The sequence below is a fragment of the Mytilus edulis genome, chromosome 9 (genome assembly GCF_963676685.1).
Source record: "Mytilus edulis chromosome 9, xbMytEdul2.2, whole genome shotgun sequence".
Taxonomy (NCBI): Eukaryota; Metazoa; Mollusca; class Bivalvia; order Mytilida; family Mytilidae; genus Mytilus; species Mytilus edulis.
The window spans coordinates 40,731,183-40,757,510 of record NC_092352.1 but is presented as its reverse complement, the minus strand read 5'-3'; the positions used below and the strand labels follow the sequence as shown (position 1 = coordinate 40,757,510).

General features: G+C 32.1%; 1 long non-coding RNA gene across 1 annotated transcript; it reads left to right on the top strand.

Annotated features, from left to right (window-relative positions):
• Positions 1-19,912: 19,912 nt before the first annotated feature.
• LOC139490318 (uncharacterized) lies at positions 19,913-22,958 on the top strand. The gene is made up of 3 exons (XR_011656279.1): positions 19,913-20,065; positions 20,274-20,419; positions 22,805-22,958. It is a non-coding gene; the product is annotated as an uncharacterized lncRNA (long non-coding RNA).
• The last annotated feature ends 3,370 nt before the right edge of the window (positions 22,959-26,328 follow it).

Below are 26,328 nucleotides of genomic sequence, written 5' to 3'. Positions count from 1 at the left end.
AAACGTAAAACATCGTTCAGATTACGTTGAACAAAATCAAATCTAATAAATGAAGGCGGTAATTAATTTTCTTTACCATAACACATGAATATAATAAAAAAAGACGTCAATAAATTAGACAAAATCCGATGAGAATTACAAATATAACATCAAACTAAATACATGAATTTGGATAGATAAGTACCGTAACACGTCTTATAGTAATGCGAATTCACACTCAGCAAAACAGTCACAATAGGGAATGGGTCACGTTCGGTAATTAAACGATTAGACGACATAATGACAAACCAAGCATTGACAAGCATTAAAAATCATTTGTTTTAAAAGTTGAAAACATAGTAAAATTTGTAAGATCTGGAAAATCATATTACAGCTTGAGATAACAGATCTTAATAATTTATTTGATAAACTCTAAAAGAAGATCGATATATGAACTGGTTAGTACCCGCAGTTGTTTATTTTCATGTTACTAAAGTAATCGAATAGAAATCATAAAGTAATCAATTATTTCATAACACTTTTAGCTTTAATGGATTTAATTTCGATTATATGTAATTGAAAATGTTGTCGATTACAGATTATTGCCGATGAAAAAATCGATTACAACCGATTATGATTTCAGATTACGATCACCTCATTCCTGATCACAATCACACTTATATTTTCATTTATACATTATTTAATTGAAATAAATCATAAAGACAATGTAGCAAATACATCCGTTTAAACCAGTGCTAAATGCTGTCTTGAACTTTCAGCGAAACGTAAGTAATTCTCCAGTATTGAAGGATTTGTTTATACATGTTTTGCCTTTGTGTGTACATGTTCGACAGTCATGAATAAAATTATACATCATATCTTATCTTTAAACTAATTTTTTTTTAAATCTGCAATATTAGATAATACAGCTGATAAAAAGAGAGCAACAAAGGCAAGACCGAAAACACGTCATAGTTAGATGATGAGCTGTTGCATACAACATGATATGATATTATCCTAATGCACAGTTTTATTCAACAAACAATGTTCTATACGTTCAAATTAGCTTGAATAAAAATCAGTTGAAAATGCTGATTCCTTTTCAATTTTGTAAAACTAATTCTCCCTTTCTTTGTGATAAGATACAAATTGACCTATGCACATTTTTTGTCTGGCTAGCACTTGCATTTAGAGTAAAAAATTATTAGGCGTCTTAATGGAATTAAGATTGCATTAATTTACTTTTGAAACTTACATGGCAAGGAGGAAAATAATTATCATGGCAAAGAATACAGCACCTCAAGCAATAATAGACAAGTCTGAAATGATATAAACATCTACAATGAACAACATATTGTCCGTAAAGGGGATGCAATGCTTTAACCTGTCTAGGAAGTTTCGCGACGCCGCCTTAAAAAGGTTAATATGTCCTTCTTTCCCGAGTGTACTTTATTAAGACTTATCACCGGGTTTGTATCTACATGACGGAGCTTCTTAGATCACACACGGTTTCTTGTGGTTTCGAGTTGCTCATGATCGACTTTTGTTTTCTATGTTGTTTTTTGTGTGCAGTTGTATGTAATTTTTGTTTATTTGTTTATTTGTCGATGTTGTTAGTTATGTTTAGTCTTATGAGTTTGAATACCAATTTGGTATTCTTCGACACTATTGTGTGATGAAGAGCAAAATTTGTGTTCTTTTTTTTAAATACTATATTTACGTGGATTATAGATGTTATATCGTCTTGTTATAGCTTGTTATAACCATATTAAAATTGACCTATTGCTTATAGTTCCTACAAAAGGACCATAACAAAACACTCAACGTTGACTAATGGAATATGGATATGAGGTAAATATTGGTTGCAATATTGGTTTGCCAGACAAACATTTTATATTAATATTATTCCATATACCACATATAGCTCACCTATTTCTTATAGTATCAGAGTAACATATATAATTCCACAAATTTAATATTGACCAACAAACTAAGAAATAAGGTATATATTTATTTTAAGCTTTAATTTTCATACCAATTTTATTATTTGCTGCACCAGGTCTTTGTTCTTCAGAAATGTATGTTGAGGTATGCTTAGTTGTTCCTTCAAAGACTGGTTCGGTTGTGTTTTCAGGAAACTGATTCACAAATACTGATGTGATTACATGACCTACAACCATAAAGGATTCTGTATTTAGTAGTTAAGAGAGTATTCTTTTTACAAAGTAAATTCAAGAATAATTTTCAAATAGGAAATGATTATGTATATCAACGTTATTTTTAAAAATCTGGTCACCCCCAGGTTTCGGCGGGGTTCTTGTTGCTTGGTCTATGGTTTTCTATGTTGTGTCTTGTGTGCTGTTGTTTGTCTGTTTGTCTTCGATCGATGGTTTGAATGTCCCTCTGGTATCGTTTGCCCCTTCATTACAGTTGACTCTTTGGCAATCATATCAAATCCTTTTATCATTTTTTGTTTAACATATTTCTATTAAGAGAGCTGTGTTTGACTCGATCAACGCACTTTTATCGTATGAAACTCTAAATTGAATAGAGTTCAATCCTCAATAAACAATTACAAAAATTGTACTTGTTCTTTATCTTTATTTAATAGGAAATTTCGCATTATTGATTTTCAAAAGTTAAATGTAAAAACTAACCCGTGTGGCTACCATCCTTGCATACTACAGGTAAGTGATCGGAACAAGGTCTGAACTGGTAGAACAGTGATTGAGAAATAGTGTCCTTCATAATTGAAACACACTGTGCATTTGCTCTGTCTAAATATGAAAGCTTCATTAATACATCTTGATGCAAGATCGAAACACATACATAACCAAAATTCAATATTCATTAATAAAAAAATAATCATTTGTTTCTTGACGTCCGAGCTATTATAGCGCCTCGCAAGATGGGCCAGCGATAACGAGAATCAGTCATATTGGTTCCAGTTAATCAGTCTATGGAAGAAGCGATTCGATAAAAGCTTTTCTTATATCAACGAGCGATATTGTCTTATATCAACGAGTTGCATTGTGGAAAATTTCAGACGAATGTTAGCATTTGTACGAAGAAAGGCAGATTTTTTAATATCAAAAATTTATGAATGCGATACTTTTCTAATATAACTGCTATAGTTTTCTAATATATAATTAATACGATGACACGTCACAATGCATGTCAAGAAAACTGCAAACATAATTCACAAACTTAGATCATGACCAGTTCAATGTTTTAGGATCAACATCACTAAAATTTCGTAACTGTAACACAATTAACGTTTACATGAACTTATCATTCCGAAAATGTTGCTTGACCCTATTGATAGTTGAAAGTGTTAACAACCTGTTCAGTCTATTGTTTTCAATCACATGGTTTAACCAACTAACTAACATGTTTAAACCCAGCCACATTATTTATGTTTGTGCCTTTCCCAAGTCAGGAGCCTGTAAATCAGTGGTTGTCGTTTGGTTATGTGTTATATATTTGTTTTTCGTTCATTTTTCTTTTATATAATAAGGCCGTTATTTTCTCGTTTGAATTGTTTTACATTGTCTTATCGGGGCCTTTTATAGCTGACTATGCGGTATGGGCTTTGCTCATTGTTGAAGGCCGTTCGGCGACCTATTATTGTTAATGTCTGTGTTATTTTGGTCTCTTATGGACATTTGTCTCATTAGCAATCTTACCACATCTTCTTTTTTATAATTCTATTTGAAGTGATGATGCAAAGGCGGAATTTAAAAGCGGTTGCAAATACGTCTACCGACCTATTAGATTCTAATTTACTGGTCACAATGCTATAGTCTACCCACCTTGGTAATATCGAAATAGACAAAAAACATCATTACTTAAAAGAAACATTCATTCAAACAATCCAATCCAATACAGCTCCAAATTACAATGAATATTCAAATGGTAAAATGAATAATCCAAACAAATTAAAATGTACAAATGCTGATGTCCCTCTCTTTGAAGATACCAATTGAGTAGCCTCAGACTATAAAAATTGGACAACTTCAGATACAACGAAATTCAAAAATCTTGTCAAACAGAAAATAAATTTATTATTAACATAGCAAAAGATATTGAGAAGGAAGACAGTTTTTTTGGATATCAAAGACTTTTCCCCGTTGGTAAATCGATATCTCTATGAACATAATCAGCTCGCCGCCTGGACGCTCTTTTACATCGCGATGACCGTGAGGGTATTCCGATGTATTGTTGCCACAGAGATTTGACTTTCGTTTTTGGCTAGTAACCGATCGTATAAATACGCGAACTTTTCTTAGCGCAAAATAACAATCCGTATCGCTTGTTATAAATTCATTTCTTCAATGAGTACTAAAAAAATGTTTAGAAATAAATAAGATGTAAATGTCTTTTGACGTTAGAAATGTGTATATTCGTTCATTCGTTCATTGTGTATTAATTTACGTTTTTTGATGAAGTTAAGTCTGCCAATTGATATTTTATCGTGTGTTTTTCTATGTTGTGATGTTATGCTATTGTTTCGGAAAAACGGAGAAGGTTTGGATCCATTAAAACGTTTAATCCCGCTGCAAATGTTTGCACCTGTCCAAAATTTGATGTACAGTAGTTGTCGTTTGTTTATGTAATATATACGTGTTTCTCGTTTCACGTTTTTCTTATATAAATTAGATCGTTGGTTTTCCCGTTTGAATGGTTTTACACTAGTAATTTTTGGGTCCTTTATAGCTTGTTGTTCGGTGTGAGCCAAGGCTCCGTGTTGAAGGCCGTACATTGACCTATAATCATTGTTTACTTTTTTTTTAATTTGTTATTTTGATTGAGAGTTTTCTCATTGGCACTCACACCACATCTTCCTATATCTATATATCTTTTCTATATTCACAAATTTAGATTGTTCAGTTGAAGGACTGGAAAGCAGTTATTTATAAGGGGAAATTTTAAAGATTTAAAGATATAAGAAGATGGTGCATGAGTTCGAATGAGACAACTTTCCATCAAAGTAATAATTTGTTTAAAGTAAACCATTATAGATCAAAGTAGGTCCTTTAACACGGAGCCTTGGCTCACAGCGAACACCACGCTATATAGGAACAAGAACATTGCTAGTGTTAAACCATTCAAACAGGAAAACCAACGGTCTAATTTATAAAAAAAAAAAAAAAAAACGAGATTCAAAAGTACAGGTCAATCATTTTGATACTTAGCTATTTCACAGTGTAGATGTTCCGGACCGTATGAGTATTTGGACCGTACGCGTACGGTCTGGACCATATGCGTACTTTTTCAAAATACTCATACGGTCGGACCGTACGCGTACGGTCTGATTAATATCATCAAGAAGTTGCTTAAGTTTATAAGTTACAAATGTAGTAAAGTTCATGTACAGATCAACATAACTTAACTCTCAAATTAATATGGAAAAGTTGTAATTGGAATAAAAGCTTTATTTGTTAACTAATAAAAAAATTCACGCTTATTAAATCTATTAATATCTTGTATTTAGTATGTCGATCAGTAATACATTAATTGAATTATGATCATAGAAATTTACGATATCGGAAGTTAACATGATGTGGGACGACAATTTTAGAATATTAGAAACTTTACAAAAAAATGTAAATGCAAAGGAACATGAATGAAATGCAAACTTGTAAACATAAAAAATATATCATTAATTGTGGTAGTAAGTGTCACCTTGGGCGAGAGTACCAAAATAGTATTCAGATATACAATTAAACAAATATTTAATGTCAATTGTTCAATTGTTCGTTTTATCCATCTTAAAGTAATTGTTATGATAAAAATTTATAAAACTTAAAATAAAGATTGTGATGAATGGTTATCTCGTACTGGACCATACGCGTATACTCATACGGTCCGACCGTACGCGTATGGTCGGACCGTACGAGTATACGTATACGGTCCGGACCGTACGCGTACGGTCCAAATACTCATATGGTCTGGAACATCGATACTATTCTGTACGCTATCCGGAAGTCGCGATTTTCGAAGCGAGAACTTTTTTTTGGATCACATTTTAAATTTGATGGATATACTGAATTAAACGGTAAGTTGATCATCTGTACATTACTTAATGATTAATTCAGCCGACATCGATATTCTCAAATGGTTTAGAATTAAATTCAGCGCATTCATTATTCGTAGCTTTGCCTTAATCAAGAGATTTTCAAGTGCATCACTAAGGAAAATCAGTCGGTGGACATAAAAACAAAGAAAATTACACTTGTTTGAATTTCTCACTGTACGATCAGTCTCGCTTGTATATTTTGAAACTGTATGATCAGTCTTTACTTCACTGTATTCTAGTGGTGATTTCATAGTTATTTACGATACATTATAAAGTGGCATTTTTCTAAATAACAAAAATATATTTCAATAAATTCTCATCCCGAAAACTTATGTAACATGTTTCAGCTTGATAGGGTGTACTGAACTTACTACATTTAGAATAAGGATGTTTAAATGTTGCTTAAATAAAAGGTAGGTTTGTTGTATATATAAGTTTCAGAAATGTCCTCCGTTATACTTAAAATTGTACAAACACACAGATTTAATTAATATTGTTATACAAAAATGTTTTAATGGTTGCACCAACCTCCAACCTACCAACCAATTTTTCTGTGGAAAATCCTGTTAAAAAGGGTGAAAGTACATAAGCAAATTATTGTCATTTCCACAAGTTGCCACGCAATTAACAAATGCAATCAGTACAATGACATATATGGATTAACCCAGAAATTGCTTTACGTAAACTGATCAAAGCCTTTTTCATTTTAAATGCATTTGATATTGATACAGGTAATGATTTCTGTAAAAGAGGGACGAAAGATACCAAAGGGACAGTCGAACTCATAAATCTAAAACAAACTGACAACACCATGGCTAAAAATGAAAAAGACAAACAAACAACAGCACACATGACACAACATAGAAAACTAAAGAATAAACAACACGAACCCCACCAAAAAACAAGGGCTGATCTCAGGTGCCCCGAAAGGGTAAGCAGATCCTGCTCCACATGTGGTACCCGTCGTGTTGCTTATGTTATAACAAATCTGGTAAATAGTCTAATTCGGTAGGTCACATTCATGAAAGCGAAGGGAATTGTAGTTTCGACGTAAGGAACATATCCGATATCATTTGTGAAACGGTTGTTCCATAACGGTCAACCAACTCGTGATGGCGTCCGTAAAATTTACGAAGGGATGATTTCAACTTCACCATTTGGAACTCTTGGTTTAATAGCTTCCTTGTGAGCAGCAACCCTCTATCAAGAAAATCATGATAGGAAATGCAAGCACGGGAATATCGTATCAATTGGGAGATATATACCCCGTATGCAGGTGCTGGTGGGATGTTGCTACTTATAAATGGAAAGTTCACAATTGGAAAGCTGAATCATCTCTTTTATCGTAAAGTTTTGTTTTCAACCGACCCTAATTGTCAATTTCTAGATGTTAGTCAAGATATGAGGCCGAATTTTCTGTATCTGTATTATCCTTTATCTCTAGCTCGATGGGATAGATGAGTTCCACATAGTCACCAAATTTTGAATTATTTAGTGAAAGAACATCATCTATATAGCGGAAAGTAGAATTTAAGGATATTGCTCAATTCTTATCTTTCTTCCTGCAAGAAGTCAGCCTCATAATAATAAAGAAACAAGTCGGCAAGTAGAGGGGCACAGTTTGTACCCATTGGAATTCCGACAGTCTGTTGAAAAACACGTCCTCCGAACGTAACAAATATGTTGCCAATCACTAAATCAAGCATCTTGATAATATCAGTTTCAGAGAATTTTTTGTTTGAATCAGAGTGATCCTTTACAAAGTAGGATATATTCCTCCCTAAGACACGATACTTGTATCTACGTTGGCCATTCTTTTTTATGAAGCAAAGCAATACCAACTCTTTCAATTTGTCTTTTAGTTTGGAATGTGGAATACTTGTGTAAAAAGTAGAAAAGTCAAATGTTTTAATACTGTTACAAGATGAAAGAGAGTTAGATAAACCTGTAAACTTGCCCAAATTATATCACATGTATTATCTCCCTACGCAAAGCTTTCTTTATCCATTTTTTGTAATTTTAAAAGAGACAAGTTTGATTTATGTTATCATCAATTGGTCAACGGCGGACGGTGTAAATAGTCTTTAAAAATGTAAAAGCTAAACAGATAACTGCAACGATACACTATTACAAAGTCCACAGGCGAATCATGTATTGCTTTTTAGGCATTTGATTTTAAATAAGACTGACGGAACAAAAATACGATTATTTTGCCGTCAACAAAAATCATCAGAAATATATTTGTATTGTCTGATGAAAGAAATTACACGTTATAGTTACTGGACAGTTCATAAAATCACAAAGACACGTATATACCTTCAAATTGCCGTTGGTTTTTTTTTCAAAATCACGACTGGTCATACAGTCAAAAAATCTGAAATCGCTTCTAGAATACAATCAGTTCTAAACTGATAGTACAGTAATTTATTTTGGGATCCTCAAGGAAAACATATTTTTTATGAAAAATACGAATATTCTACTTAAATACGAAAAGAATATTGAAACCGTATATATTTAACTGTAAAATAATGCAAATATTTGCCAAAACAGATTAATTGCTTTGTACTACGAGAGCAAAATTGTCCATCGATTTCACTTTTTTCCGTCAAGTTGGTTTGATGCACACGTATATTTTATATTCTGATGCATGTTTTTGTTACCGTTACTCATATTTATGATGCTATAATACCTTGAAGATATAGATATAGGATTAAACAAATGATGAGAAAAGTCACCTTAGGCAAAACCGTCCTGTTAGCCAGTTAAAAATCATCGCTTCGAAAATCGCGACTTCCGGATAGCGTACAGAATAGTATCTACACTGTGTATTTGATTATTTGATTACGGCATTGTTTATTAAACTCTTATTTGATTAGATTTGCTTCCAAAACCAATTGAGAAATTTGTAAGATGTTACCAAAAACAATTTGAATTTAAGCAATGGTCTTAAAACTGCTAATTTCCATACAATACTACTAAGAAGTAAACTGTTGCATTCTTACTTGTATAATCAATTCGCCTTTTTTATGATATAATAGGTTCTGGTGTGCTTAAACTATTGACAGTGTGTACTGTAAGAGTTTTCTCAATATCTTACCTTCTTCGTACATGAAATACCCTAGCCAATTGTCCGAAAAGTCACTTTCCTTTTTTAAAAGTGATCCATTTACTACACATTTGTAAATAGCAGTAGCCCATGTCCCGTTTCCATTGAATCCTAAAAGGGGTTATGTTTGCTAATTAGAAAGTATACTTTATAGTAAACAAACATAGTTTAATTTTACGAAAATAATTGACACTTTAAATGCATTACGGTAAGAAAGTTTTACAACCCCAACACCTTGGTCTTTATTCAATAGTCATTTTAAAATTACTTAATTGTAGATACTTATAAGATCTATCGAAAACTTATACAGGCAGTCATCAGGAGTTCTAAATTAAAATCATTATAAAGAGGCGTGTTAAATCAAATTGATGATCCCTATTGAAATAATAGCTCATAAAATACAACAAGCAAACATTTTGCAATGAGATTTTATAATTAACATTTTACTCAAATGTTTTATCTTAGATTTAAATTTATCTAATGGTTGCATGAACTTCACCTGTTATTTACATCTATGTGCAACGTTGTTATAGTATCAAAGTACTTGCCTGCGTCACACGTGAATATCTTTGTAGAGTTGCATCCGTTTGTCGTGAATGTACCATTTGTTTTTGCAAGACAATGGTGTGTACGATGTTTTTTATCAAACTTTTGTTTATTCTTTTTCCGCAAGGCTATGAATATATTCAAAGCATATATAAATAGTATCTTGATATATTTATGTTAAAAAGAAATCGAGTATTTGTTAATGGTAAACTATGGGTTTATAGACAGAGACACACTTTGTCCTTTATGCTTTTTCACGCAAAATAATCTTTAATTGGAAACTGGAAAACGAACTGTAAACATTATGTGTTGACTTGTCTGAAAAAGTTTCAGGTGGTCCTGTAAAAGAGTTTTCTGTTCTTATGATAAGTCCTAATATGTGCAACGGGTCCTGATTTTATGCTGGAGTTCGTTAAAATTTTATCAGAACGGCAAAAATACATCCCTTCTGTTTTCTTGTGTTTCAACAAAACGTTTTACATAAAAAAAAAAAAGAAGATTAGAACAACAAAATGTTAGTGCAAAGGTCGTGTTGATTTGCAAAACATAATTGTTCTGATAATGTGCTGGTGAAGAAGTAAATGCAATTGTTCTGTACACTTTAGTTAAAAGTGGCCAATGTTTACATTGACGCCATAAAAATCAAAGATGATATGGTACCTAATACAAAATTAACGATGTTATCTTTTTAAAGTAATGAAAATTCATTGGAACGCGATGTCATCCTTTTATTGGTATAATACGATGTAAAACATAAGTCTACTTATAAACAAAACGTAAATCAATTACTAAGATGACTATCTTCATCTCGTTTCTCTCGCAAAAAGGATAATACCGTGATGTTTTATTTTCAGCTTCATTTAAACAAACGAATCTCAACGTCTTGATTCAGCGCGTAATCAATTATTGGTCTCCAGCAGTTGAAATATGATTTCTTTGATACACATTTGTTGATGTACAGTGGATAAATTAAGGCTTTATATATTCAAAAACGTACTGTATTCCGGTTTAATTCCATACTATGTAGAATTGTTCTAATGTATTTAATAAACATAACTAGCTTTATAGATATACTTTATTAAATAATGTCATGAACAGTAAAGGTAAAACGTATACAAGTAACAAATAGAAAAAATGCTATAACAAGTAATAAAGATGATAAACAACGTCAATACCTTTTATCTATAAGTCAAAACTATGATGTATTATTTGAGAAGTTGATTCGGAATATTTTTCGACAATGTGATGAGGTTAGGGTAGGGTCCCTCTTTCCCGACGATACCTTTCATTGTGAAATATTCAGATTTATTCAATATCGTAATTTTTATGAATATAGAGAAAGTACCATACCTGTTTCAAATTTAAAGATTGGAAGTGAACGACGCGATATCGAATAAACTCCATCAATATTTTCCATTTTTGTTGAATCCCAAAAGATACATACTGGAAACATCAGTAATGTTGACTTCAATTCGTTTTCATAAATACACTTGCAAACGTGTCTCTAAAATAATTAAAAAAAAAGCAGATCGGTTGATTAAAATATGGAAAAACAAGCCGGATGTGGAAATGAACTTACTATTGCAAAGAGGTCTTTTATGTTAAACCACATCTTTAAATGAGTTTTTAAGTATGTGGAATACTGCAGATTACGTGTCCGTTCTTTCAAGGTTTGATAAAAAAAATAACTCAGCATCTGTTACATTAAGGAACGATAATATACTTGGTCTAGAAAGTTTATATATTGAGTTGTTTACCATGTAAGAGATTTTATGGTCGTTGTTTGAAGATACTTTGCATTGATTTTAATTAACAAAGTGCTCAGCGTATGAATTCAGGAATGGCAAGATATTTGAAATTGAACTTTATTATATCTCGGGTCTCGTGTGATTATCGACTGTCAAATCTCCCTAGCAATGAATTTCCTCTTTTGAACTATTATCATACTCTTGGAACCACTTGATTCGATAATGTAAAGTAAACATAGTAATATGATGTTAAATAATAAAATGATAATAATTTTCGGAAGGAAAATGTTTTGTAATCTCATTGAAATTATTCAGATGTTTGTAAAACGCATTTAAGGTCGTATAAAACAAAAAAAGTCAATACGTTCATTATATGTCCCTTCCAATTTTATGTTAATTTTATTTCAGAACAATGTGACCACTTCTCTTTTCATTTAATGTATGTGCAAGGATTGTTTAGAGATCCCGAAATACCACACAATGGTTGGTTGAAAATGTTGATATATAAATAAAATGAAAATAAAAATAGAACAACTAACTGAAAATAAATAAAAACAAAAACTGTGAATTTAGAAATGAGTCAAGGTGTTTATCAATGCACATAATGCCTGTAGGTCCATTATCGCAATAATAAGAATTCGCATCCGGATATCTGATACATATATCGCAAATAATAATAATTCAATCGATTCCAATGTTGAATTTGTTGTATTTTGTAAATACTTCTTTGAAAAATATAGATATCAGCAACAACAAAACTAGGGAGGAGGTGGCTGGGGAGGAGGACGATAACGAAATTGACGATGATGATGAAAAACTATTGAGACAAAATAGTTTCATTCAAATTGTCAGCATGAGTAAAACAGCAGAACCCTTGTTAAAATATAAACTCCAAAAAATCTTCATTTCGGATAAAACCACGGTATTATATAGTGCATGCAAGTCTCTAAAAAGTGATATATTACATTTGAAATCATTACGTCGTACTTACAAAAAATGTAAAAATATCGCCTTTGGAGGTGCAGAAATATGCACATTTAAATACGCTTTCGGATTCAATGGCACTTGTACTGCTCGGAAAATATTGGTTTAAGGTCGTTTTTGTATCATTTATTGTAATCATGTCTACTGGTATGTCCAGGCAACCTGGAATACAAATGCATTTGGACAAAAATGTACAAGTTATTATGTATAATTCTCAAATGCAGTTACAATCATACACAATCCCTACCATAAGGGATTTAGTATCTTCATAAAATAAATGAGAAAAACATTACCCGTACTAAGCTGTTAACTGACGATTGAGCAATACGAACCCTACCAAAAATTGGGGTGGTCTCAGATTATTTTGAAGGGTTAGAACGTTGTATGCTCATATTCATACACACCCGGTGATAAGTCTTATTCTGTAGGTCACATAAGAGAGGAGGAATTTATAAGATGATTCATTACAAATCAACCCTGTTTGCTCATACAATTTTGGTTTAAGGAATTCACTCTCAGTCCTTTAATTATGACTGTTGTAACCTGAACTGAAGGCTTTCTCTAACAAGACCACTTTCTTTATGGTATGTTTTACATGATAATAAATTATACTCTATACGATTAAACCTATCTCGAGCTTAAAATTACTTAAAACAATACTAATTGTAACGTCGATCGTTAATAAACTTTCCCAAATACACTTCTTATATATTATGTCACATCATGGTAATAAATAGGCATATCGATTCCACAATTTTTTTCGTTTTTTCGTGTTATATGAATAAAACAAATTGATATGGAAAACATTAATTGTTCATGAAAAAACAACGCCAACTCGGAATTTTATGTTTTTAAACAATCGATTCGCCTTGTTCTTCGTTTTTAAATAAACGAAAGGGTTTCCTTGCTCTTTGTTTACATCAAACTGGGATGTGATTGATATTTGTAGAATTAAGATTAACCCCGGTTCAAAACCAATGTCTCTATCCAAAGTCGGGAACCGTGATGCGGATGCGTATATAAATATCTTCGCAACTTTTCGATTATTATGAAAACCTCTGGAATTTTAGTCGGTTGCAAACGTTTGGTTTACCGTGTCATTGACATATCTCTCTCGTCTCTTCTCATTCATATTAATATGCATTTTACAAAACTAGCAACTTTTTGAATGGATGTGTCTTAGCCCATTGAACCATGTACACAAATCTATTCTTTTCTTTCTCAGAATACATGTAACAGTTGTCTTTTATATAACTTACGCATGTTATGATAAGCCTAAAAAATAGATATTTTCAGGATTCTAGAAAATTGTAAAAACCTAATTAATTAATCATTTAATGAATAGTAAATGTCGTAAATGTGAGCTTTACAGTAGTTACTACTTGTATGATAAATGTTACAAGTTAGTAATTAATAGTGTAGTTTATTGATATTGTAGTATCTATAAGAGTAACGGAAAATCAAATTACCATGAAAAAATGTCCAATCTGATGTACTACTCAATGATGACGTCCAGGCAATAATGTTTTTTGGTAGTTCAGTGTAACCTCTCTCTTTGAACATGATATCGCCTACAGATGGAACATTGCAGAGTTTCTGTGCATCTGTCCATGTTACTGTATTAATAAAACAAATAAACATGATGTAAATATTAGTAATAGGTTGTTGATTGAGGCAATAATTAATGTTGCAGTTAATTGCCGTCTTCAAAATGATAATGTCAATTGATGACTCCTTATCAAAAACTAAGATAAATGACTTTCATGTTAATCTCTTATGGTTATCGTTGCTTTTTTTTATTTAGGCTCATCTCTGCAATTATTGATCAGTTTATTCGATTTATAATTGTGTAACTGTATGAGTTTTTGATCGTATAATCTACTTTTAAAAGAGGGACGAATGATACCAAAGGGACAGTCAAACTCATGACTTTGAAATGTTTCATTGCATGTTTGCAAGTGAAATGCTTATGATCCGCTTAACACTTGTTGACAATTCGTTCCAGACTTTGCACTCTTGTTTAGTCTGATTTCATAAATTGTCAGCTACATTAACAGACTAACTGTTAATAGTAAAATTCCTGATAAAATTCCAAACCATTCCTATAATAAAACAAAACAATCAGAGGTAGCGATCTGAAACGGATGGAATTGTATAAATATCAAAAGTAGTAAAATCGGGTGCGTCGACAGGGTAGGAGTATCCTTTTATGCATTCCATAATTCATAAAATATCCGACTATTTAACGGACAAATTAACTGTAGGATTCTGCAGTTCTGTGGTTGTTGTTGGTTGTTTTAAATGTTTACCCTTGAGTTCGGTGTTTCATTTACGCATACATTCTTTTCTATAATCTGAAATATGGCTTATGCAAATTGCACACTAAAAATTTATTGATACTGTACAAAGACAATTCAATATAAAAACTGACCTGAAGATGAATTATTGATAACATAGTTCGCAGACACAAGATCATTGTTAAGAATAAGAATAATTTTAAATGCTGAACGCCACATTGCTGCAGTCTATAATGATAAAGGAAATAATTTTCAAAGTTTTATTGTCTGTGCCTACATGTAAACGGATATAGATACTAACTAAATTGATAAACTTTAATATCTAATTATTTAAAACAAACGCAATACAATGATACAAAAACTTCACACTTTCGTTTTGAATTTGAGTTTGGTTTTGTCGTCAAACAAACAAACACCTGGCAGGTTTTTTTTGAAAAACGGTTTTTAAAAGAATACCAGAGTAATATTCAAAATCATATTAATTCAAGAATAATCTTGCCAACTCCATGGCTTAAAAGGAAAAACACACAAACAATAAAACAAAACACACAACATAGATAACTAATGACTGAGCAACACGAACCCCCACTGGAAACTGGAAAAGGATTGATCCCAGGTGCTCCTGCAAAGTAACCAAATCCTTTTTCACCTTAATATCCTTTTGTGTTGGTCATGTTAGTATGAGTCTAATTTGGTAGGTCACATCTGTGAAACGGATGAACTTTCCATTCTATGTAGCAAAATTCTAGCAGCGCCTGCATACGGAGTATATATCTTCTAGTTGATATGATATTTCAGGACTTATTCTTTCTATCAAGATTTCCTTCATAGAGGGTTGCTGCTCACAAGGAAGCTATTAAACCTAGAGTTCAAACTGAAAAAGTTGGAATTATTCTTTCGTACGTTTTTATAGTTGGTTTGTCGTTATGGAATACACAATTGGGAAGCTTAAAGCATCTCCTTTGATTTATTTGTTTGTTTTTAACCGACCCTCATTGTCAATTTGTAAATGTAAGTTGAGATATAAGGCAAACTTAACTGTATTTACTGGTTCCTTCTTCTAAAGTTCGTTTTGATAGATGCGTTCATCGTAGTTTTCAAATTTTATATTCTTTCGTTAGAGAACGTCATTTTTTTAGCGGAAAAAAAAATTAAAGGATATTGCAAACTTATATATCTTTCTTCCTACGAGGTTCCTGCATAATGTCGGCCTCATATACAGGAACAAGTCGACAAAAAGAGTGGCATAATTTGTTCCCATGGAAATGCCGATTGTTTTGTAAGTAACACGTCCTCCAAACCTGACAAATATGTTGTCAATTAAGCATCTTGATAATGTCAGTTTCAGACATTTATTGTTTAAATAGTGTGTTTTTTTTACAAAGCAGAATTTATTCATTCCTAATTCCAAATACTTGTACTTTGCCATTCTTTTGTATGAAGCATTGTAAAGTATAGAGAAGTCAAAAGTGTTAATATAATTGCAAGATGAAAGGGTGTTAATAAAGTTTATGTACTATAGGTCACTCTCTTCTATGGAGACCGTCCCATTTGCAGATTTTCAGTTTTCGATGTATAGAAATGACTTCATTCAAACCTTAGTTTCCTTATATTTGTTTTATTTTTATAACGGACAATTTTAGAAAGGTTAGTTATAAATAATGTCAGTATAAACGCACTGATTACTGAGCAGATGATACCCTTGGAGACAATAATCCACCACCAGGTTAATAAAAGCTACAGATGATCTACCACACAGTCTCAAATCAAAAGTATATTTGATTTGGAGATTGGGAAAATTAGTGAAATCACGTTTTTAGCCCTGCCATGGCTAAAAGAGACTATCGTGTCGGAAAACAACATTCGAAAACGAAATTGCAATGTTCAAAGTTTCATGTAATATTGAAATAATGTATCCTCAATGATAAAATATGAAAGAACAATGTATCTACATCCAGTTTGTTTGCACAGGATGTAATCGTTTTATAATAACTTCCCTGAGTATCATGGAAATGTGGCGTTTAATATCAATTTTTTTAATAATTTTAAATGGTTATACTGTGAACGCCAAATATTGTTTAAATCAAGTTGCAGGTAAGTATTGTTTTTCTTCTAATATATAAAGAAAGAACCTGTGGTATGATTGCCAATGACATATTTCTCCACAAGAGACCAAATGACAGTTCACTCACAAGCAAAACCTCTTACTGTAAAAATATAAGGGCATACATTACAGGCACGGATACACCTTCAACAGCATCAACACAGCACGAGTTACAACACCTGCTGTTAATATAAGAAAGAAATTTGGTATGATTGCCAATGAGACAACTCTCCACAACAGACTTAATGACACAGATATACAGTACAAGAAATAAAACATTAATTTAATTGAATAGGACGATAGCTCTCTCACAAGCAAAAAAAATCTCTAACTGTAAAAATATAAGGCATACACTACACGCACGGTGAAACATTTTACTGCGTCAACACAGAACGAGTAACAAATTCTTCACTTCAGTAAATATTAAACAAAATATCGATTGTATAGGATGACTGCACGAATACATATTGCTTTACTATCAAATAGTATGTATGCACAATAACAACTATAAATCGTTATGATTGTGTCAATGTATCAATATTCAAAACTATTATATTTTTGTATCATATATACCAGGATAGTGGGTCTAAGGATACATTCCTCGATATAATCAACAGGCCTAAGCCTAATCAAAAGCATTCGATTGAAAATAAGTCGAATTGTTCATGTTGTTAGCTTGAAAGTACTTAATTTCTTAATGGCCGAGTGTACATGTAGTACAACATTGATATTGTATTTGGCACAAACCTTTCATATAATGGCTACATGGGTTTTCATAATTCTTTTATCTGAAATTAATTTTTATTTTTTTATTATTTAATCGAGCATGTAATTATCACGTTGTATATTTTCCTCCTAAATAAAAATCAGCTTGACATTAACATGAAGATGCGAGTATAGTTTTAATTTACTTGTATTCATTTTTCCAAGTTTGCAAGTATCAATGATGTTCTCAAATGTTTCCGTCTTGTCATGTTCCTTACAACGACAGTTACTACGGAAATTACTGGAATAACATGTCAGTTTTGAATTAATGCTTTAAAATTCTAAGCACCTTTTAGTAAGAGACGCACGGACCATTACAAAAGCAATATAATATATGTTATTTTACATTTCGGCCCTGTTCTTTTGTGTCTCAATTAGGACAGTTCCTTGACCAAAAACATCTAAATGACAAACACATGCACATAAAAACTATCCTCAACTTTGTGACTTGATTAAAGTTACTTGGTGAATGCAACAATGAATTTATATCATAATGAAAAAACAAATGTAACGAAAAATCGAACTGTATGAAAAAAAGTTAAATCACAAAAATATTGAACTCTGAGGAAAATCCAAACTGAAAGTCCCTAATAAAATGACAAACTAAAAAGCTCAAACACATCAAACAAATTTATAACACCTGTCATATTCCGGATTTTGTAAAGGCATTTTCTTCTGTAGAAAATGGTGGATTGAACTTGGTTTTACAGCTAGGTAAACATCTCACTTGCATAACAGTCGCATCAAATGCAATTATATTGACGATGATGCGTGAACAAAACAAACAGACATAATACCGTGACACGTAGTTGTTTATTTCTGTGTCCTTTTGGTCTATTGAGGAGAGTTGTCTCATTGGCAATCATACCACATCTTCTTTTGTATATATATGATAGGTAAAAATGTCAAAAATACAGCCGTCAACATTGTGGTGTAATCTTAATCACTAACAAAACATACAAATATGTCACAAAGAAGCACACAATGGCATATAGACCAAGCATACCAAGCATCACGAAAATCAAATATGTTTGTGTTTTTATATATTTCGATGAACAGAACTTATCATAACTGATTTGCAAAACTGATAAACTAACTGTACAGACTGTATTGCTAAATTTCTTTTTGATTTAATGATATATTTAAAAAAAAAAAAAAAAAAACATTGATGCAATATTTTGAGGGATTGGAAACAAAGATTATCATCTGGTGGTGTAGAATGATTCTTTTGTTAATTCTGTTTATTTTACTAGAATAAAGCGCCTTTGCTTCTCTTTTTTTTTGTAATCTTAGCAAAAAATGACTTTAACATTATGTCAGCGTGCAATGAAGTACATTCAGTTGTTCTAATATCTTATGAAATCGCGAAACTTTTCGCCTGTTTACACTAAAGCAATAATTTGAAACGTAAAATGTAACTTACAAAAACCTGTCACTCCTATTACCGATTATTCTCCTAAATAGCAGATGTTAATTATAAGTCTGTGTATATGTGTATGAGCTTTTTTTTGTGCATCAAATTAGTTTCTTAATGCTCATCTTGAGCAGAAAAATCGGCACCGTTAATGTAATTTGATCACTTTAAAGCTCGAGTATTTAACTTCTAAACCACAGGCAAAACATGTGTGCATGACATTTAACTAATCACTAGTGTCTGATTCAATGTCTTTTATTATTTTGTTATTTGTTTCATTTAATCTACATGATTACAGGATATGCGCAAAAACAGTGAAAAAAACAAAATTCAATTCAGTGCAGTATCTGTATATTTAAACCAGGGAATTCAATGTAAACTTGTCATTAATTATTTGCTAAACAATTGAAAATGGACAATAATATTGTGCAAATTTTCTTTTTAATCGAATAATCTTATATGTCTTGTTTATACTAGATCTGCAATATAAAATTCAAAAGCCTTTGTAACAAATAAGAGGAAAAACGTTTTCCAAGTTCCAATATCATAACAAAGCACTTATTAAAATATATTTAAAAAAAATTCTATATACCCAATGAAACAACTCTTCACAAGAGACCTTATGACTGAGAAATTAACAGCTATGGGTCACCGTACGGTCTTTAACAACGAACAAAAATCATACCGCCTAGTCAGCTGTAAAATGCTCATGAATCACAAATTAAAACAATCCAAACGAAAAAAACGTATGCCCTAATTAGTGTTATAATAAGGAACGAAAACCAAAAATGTAACACAGCTACAAAGTCCATTCTGAAATCATGTTTGGTTACTTAGTCTGAATGAAACTATCACATAGTTAATATTTGATATGATTCTTATTGAAATAGTAACATGGAAGGAAGCACAGACTGTCTGCAGTGTTCCATTTGTCAACGACATCGTGTACACCGAGAACAATTATAGTGGACTACCAACAACTTTCTCTGCATGGACGTCTTCAGCTTCGGTGAACTACACATCTGATTGGGCATCTTTTTATGGTAATTATGTTTCAGTGATATCTAGTTCAATGAACTTTAAATATTAATAATACAATTCAAACCAAGTGTAAGATATGACAAGCTAGTAATTCAGTAGTCTTATTTAAAAAGTTGACTTATCACTTTATAGAGGTGTATTGATAATTGTTGGTTTCAATTACTTTTTCCTACTTAGTATGTTTATTAGTTAACATGTATTCAATTTCAGGTTGTCAGGATGTTAACCAAAATATGATCAACCCTCTGATCACTCTTAACGAATATTTTCGAAATAGTATTGAGGCAATTGCGGTAAACAGTGTATTCGAATGTGCATATTTATGTACAAAAAGAGCAGATTATTTCACATTTTTTGTAAGTATATAGTTCTGATATTAAATACTCATGATTAATACAATTCATAAACTGTATTTTGTTAATACCTAGTATATTAAATAGTGAAAAAAAGCATCGCTTCACAATAGAATTTCACCGGAAAAATATCATTGTGTGTATGTATAAAAGCTATGAAACTGTTAGATTTTACACAATAAAACACCAAAGTAATAAATAATTGGAAAAAGTAAAAGGAGCTAAAGGGTGAAACATATACTGATATTAAAATACTTTAATATTGTATTTTTTCTGAACTGAACTTTACTTGCTGCTCATTAAATGTAAACAATTCATTTGGGTGCTGTTCTGTCCCATTCACAAGTGAGTTTTTATTAAATAAATGCGTCTAACGTTCTACTTATAAGCCTCGTACATATCTTCAAATGGGTACTAAATACGCCATATATACAAAATTTTAAATAGGATTGTTATTGTTCAATCATTAACGAAAATGAGAAAGTGAAATGATTATTCGCTTTTAATAATCAGTATAGTTCAATTAAGTCAAACTAAGATAAAAGACATCCATGATGAATACTCACTTGAAGTGAATAATTCGACCTCATTAAATCCGTATTCATGTGACCTTAAATTTTAACTCCTTATCCGTAGCTAGAGAGAGATAACACATGAATTATGCGTGCTTAGTTTTTGAAAGGAAGAATGTCAACTTTGAAGTAAGACAAAGGTCAATCATTTTATTGACTGATTCGATCAACAAAAACTCATTCTCATACAGACAACGACGATAATTAACAGTGACATGAATATCAATAATGTGGTCATTTTTATAAATTTCCTGTGTACAAAACTTTGAATTTTTCGAAAAACTAAGGATTTTCTTATCCCAGGCATAGATTACCTAAGCCGTATTTGGCACAACTTTCTGATATTTTGGATCCTCAATGCTCTCCAAACTTTTTACTTGTTTGGTTTTATAAATATTTTGATATGAGCGTCACTAATGAGTCTTATGTAGACGAAACGCGCGTCTGGCGTACTGATTTATTGAACCTATAACATGAAATCAAACTAAAATTAACCACCTGAGACGGTTATTTGTTAACATTTCCTGTTCATAAGATGTAAAATCATTTGAAAAAACTCATTTTGTCTACAAAAATCCGTTGGAGAAATATATGAAAAATATGAAACAGGACGAGCACAATGTTTTTGTATTGAGAAGATTCTGAGTAGACTTTATTAAAATCTGATAACGGATTTATATTCTTAAGAAAATGTCTGTACCAAGTCAGGAATGTGACAGTTGTTATCCATTAATTTGATCTGTTTGAGCTTTGATTTTGCCATTTGATTAGGAACTTTCTGTTTTGAACTTACCTCTGAGTTCATTATTCTTTGTGATTTTACTTGTGTATCTTATTATAGCGTTTTACAATAGAACTAGCATACTATTTCCATATAACTTTTAATGAATGAAAATCTATCGAAAATTGCGAATAGACTTTTCAAATAACAAAATGAACAAACCTGCACATGTTGGTATAGCGTTTAGGCATCCACTAAGAAAGGATGTTATTCAGTTTATGAAAAAATAAATAAATTTGGTGTATTTACTGTCTTCTGATTGGTTAAAAGTATTACTTTTATGTTCAATGTTGTCAATTTGTATGGCGACCCGCCCACTCTGACGTTGTGTATTCTTACGCCAACATGTGTGTACGTTGTTTTTATTTATATTAATAATAACAACGTACACGCATGTTCTTTGAGCTTTATTTTTTGATACTAGTAGATATTTATTTATAATGAATGGCAAAAATTTATTTTGAATTTATTGAACCATAAAATTAATTTTGGACTCTTCACAGATCCTCGCGGATTATTCAATGTGAAGAGTCAAAAATTAATTTTATGGTTCAACAAATTCAAAATAAGTTATTCTATTCATATTTTATTCTATCTTAATCATTCATCTGTATGGTGACGTGTAACTGAACAATTGCGTAATGACGTGTATTAGAAATGTCGTTAGTTTCAGTTAAACGTAATAATTAATATAATGAAACAAAAAATGAAATGGTTGAAATAAATGAACGTATGAATGACAAATCAACATTAAATTAAACACATAGATACGACGGCCAATAGTATTGACTGGGTTTTTTTTAATTGTCATAATTCTGTACTACGACGGTAGGATTTAATGACACAAGCCAATGTGTTTCCTGTTTCTTCATATGTTCGATTTAAAAATTATTTGCCGTGTAAATAATAGAATGATCTAGGTCTAAATTACTGACAAAATAATATACGAAAACAGATAACAGTGTTAGTGTTACTATACAAAAAAAAGTAAAACTAACTGTACACTATGAAATTTAAACTTTTATCTCATTTTAGAAACATATTTGTAAGTGTATTCATGAGGGGGATGAAATAAAAACAGCTGTAAAGAAGAGTCCATCATGTTTCAAAAAAACAGATTCAAAAACACATATTGACGATGTATATTTGGAATCGCAGTCTGCACTTCCAATTTTTAAATTTGAAACAGGTATATAGTTTTACAACGTCATAAATTCCTTAAAAACTATAATTTACATATATTCTCAATCATTTACAATCTCTCAATTATAAAACTCATGACATGAGATAAGTGTTTTTTATGATGTCTTTTTACAAGTAACCTAGAGGAAAAACGTGTCTGAAGCAATTACAGTCACGAAGAAAAGTTGTGAAAGGCGTACAAGTGTTTCGACAGAAATGAATATCACCTCGATGGTGCCTGGAAATATTTCCATAACGAGTGAAGCTATCTACGTTTTTGAGGTCAACTGAATATGATGCTTCCAATTATGCCACAGTGTTAATGTTCCCTCTTGTGAATTTTTGTATACTGTAAATTCAGAAATTATTGCGAGGTTTTTATTAATGCGAATAATGCGAGCGTCGGACGATCGCAATAATTAAACCTCGCATTCTTACTTTCATTTTTCCAATGTCAATTTGTGATTGATTTATCTCCCTTTGTTCAGTGGTGTGATGTGTTTAACCTTTCACCTGGGGCATTTAAGGGTAATATGTTTTTACAACTTATTTCCGCTAATCTGTGTAATCAGTGAAGCCAGGTGACATTTTTATAACACTTCGACTTTTAATTGGTAATGTGTCTGTAATATGTTTATGATTGAACAATATTGCCGGGAACTTTTATGAATGGGATACTAGTACTAGTAATTACTTTTGAATGCTGTTCGATTATTATATAAAGTGACAAATTACGATGTTATTTTATTTTGTTAATATTGTTTGTAATTGTTCAGTGGAGCATGTGTATTTTCAGTATAAGTAAACCTTTTGAAACTTAGAAATAAAAACAAGTTATATAATACAATTTATTACAATAAATAAATAATAAATAACAAAATAACAAAGATCATCAGAAGATAATATTGTTCATAAAGCACAAGCTACTATTGTTCATTGAGCACAAGTTCAACACTACATGTAGTTCATTAAAAATACAATTTAACACTTTATACAGTCACTTATACCAGACTTTTTCCAACCTAGCAAGATAATGTCTTTCTTTGACTTCAAGTCGTGGAACACTTTACTCAACCACTTAGCATGTAACGGCTTGAGAACAGAAAGTCTTAAGTCAACCTTGTTGATGGTGGATGAATCTTTAAGATCTTCAGCAACCATATCTGCGTACCAGTTCGTGAATTCGTTTTTCATGGCAGCTTTGAGCTCACCATTCACGCTGAGATCCATTGGCTGAAGTTCCCCAGTACAACCCGCGGGTACGAAAACATGTTGAATTCGAGCTTTAGACAAAGCATCTAGGACTTCTTGACACCTGTGTGCACGGAAAACATCAAATATGGCAATTGACTGCTGTCGTATCGGCAGGTCTAACTCTTCTTTAACTTTGTCGGTATACGGCACAAGCACAGTCTCAATGTATCGTACCATACTCTGTTCATTACTCCAGTGGCTCTCTGTGTGGAAAACGTCCCAGTCGGAGGGAAACGGATATTTAGCATGGCACTGGTCTGTTTTACCTTAGTATAAAATCTGAGGTGGTAAGAGGCAACCATCTGATGTGCTACCTAGCAAACCTGTTATCTCACGTTTATCTTCTAAACCGATGATATCAACTTGCTTTGTGCCCTCCATCTCTAATGTCCAGTTAGATACAGGGACGATCTTCAACCCGGTCTGGTCAAAGTTGAAGATAAGTTGTGGAGGCACTTGGTACTTTGTAACGGTCTCGTTGATGATACGATGAAATTCACTTTTTTGGTGCTCAAAGTCAACTGGTAGTTTTCTGGTTGCTTTGGTACCCTTTCGCTTGACGTACCCGAGTCTTTTTAGGAAGGATACGGCCCATGTCTTGGTGATATGAATCGACCCACCAGCTTCACTGAGTAGTGTTGGGTTTTTGTGTTTGACTAGACCACGGGCTGTTGCAATAACGATAGCTTGGTTTATGATGCCACCGGCTTCTCTGATGCTGCGTATGTGGGCTGCTACATCTTTGTCTAAATCACCAAGTAGTAGCGGTCTACCACGTTTTTCTGGTGTCAACGCATTGACAGGTTGGTGGTTGGATTCTTTTGAGTGTACAAGATATTTCTTTTTCATGGCTCTTACTGCACTTTCTTTAATGTCAAGTTGGAGGTCTTTGCTAAATTTGCGGGCAGCGGCAACATTGCCATGTTCAGTGGCGTATTTAGCTATTTTAGCACGGGTCTCTGGTGTGTAGTGGTTGTTGCTGGCTTTTCTCTTGACCCCCCGTTTTGTGCTGGTAGTTGACTCATCAGAAGCAAGAGAGTTGACAATTTCAGTGTTAGCAGCTTTAATTTTATCAGCTGCATCTTTGTTGGTAGCGTTATCAGGATTGGGCAACCTCAAGACGATATCGTCAGGGGAGCGTTTCTTTGTGACAAACTTCCACATTGACATTTTTTTACTTAATGGCGTAAAAAAAATATTATTCCTATTTATAACCAAATGAGTCTTTGCTAATCAAAGCTAATTTATAAGATGTGTAATTAAATTTATTTTTAACAATATACCACAAGCCAAGCCTTTATGATGAATTTTATTTATCTCAACTTCGCTTGTATGCATAAAAGGACTAAGAAGCCAAACATAATTTACTACGGGTGATTGCGATTATCAACTTTTAATATTGTAATTTATTTTCTTTTGCTCTAAAAATATCCTATAATTACCCAAGCCGGGCCTCGTTCTACACTAATCTTCTGCACGTGGTCGATGTTCAATTAAGTTTCTAGATCCCCAAAGTCGGCATGCACAACACAGAAGTTCTAGTAATGCATCTTAGTTTCTAGATCCCCTTTACAAGTTACATCAGTTAAGAATTGTGTATTCAATCACAGAAAACATACGGAAGGTAACTAAATGCATAGATTTGAACAAAGCTTTACTTTGCGAAAAGACAGGTGAACATCTGTGATTTACAATAATGTTCAGCATAAAAAAAAAAATTTTTAATCGGCAAGTCGCAATAATTAAACCTCGCATTTTTGCCTGTGGTCGGCACATCGCAATAATAAATGCACGCAATAATTTCTGAATTTACAGTATTCTGCTAAATCATAAGAATTTTGCAATTAGTTGTGTACAATTGTTTGTATGTTTTTTGTGTGTTTGTGTGGCATTTCAATCTTCACACGCCTACGTATCGAATCACAGACGTACGTGTAACAATAACAAAAATGTGGAAAGCGCAATGTATAATTGCGATCTTCACCATATTATACAAAATCATCATTATTGTCAATAAACTATATTTCTTTCCAAACGAATTGCTTTTGTGTAGAAATATACCATTATGCTTTCAATATTAAATGTTCTGCAGACTTTCAAAAGAATAACCCAACAATGTTTAA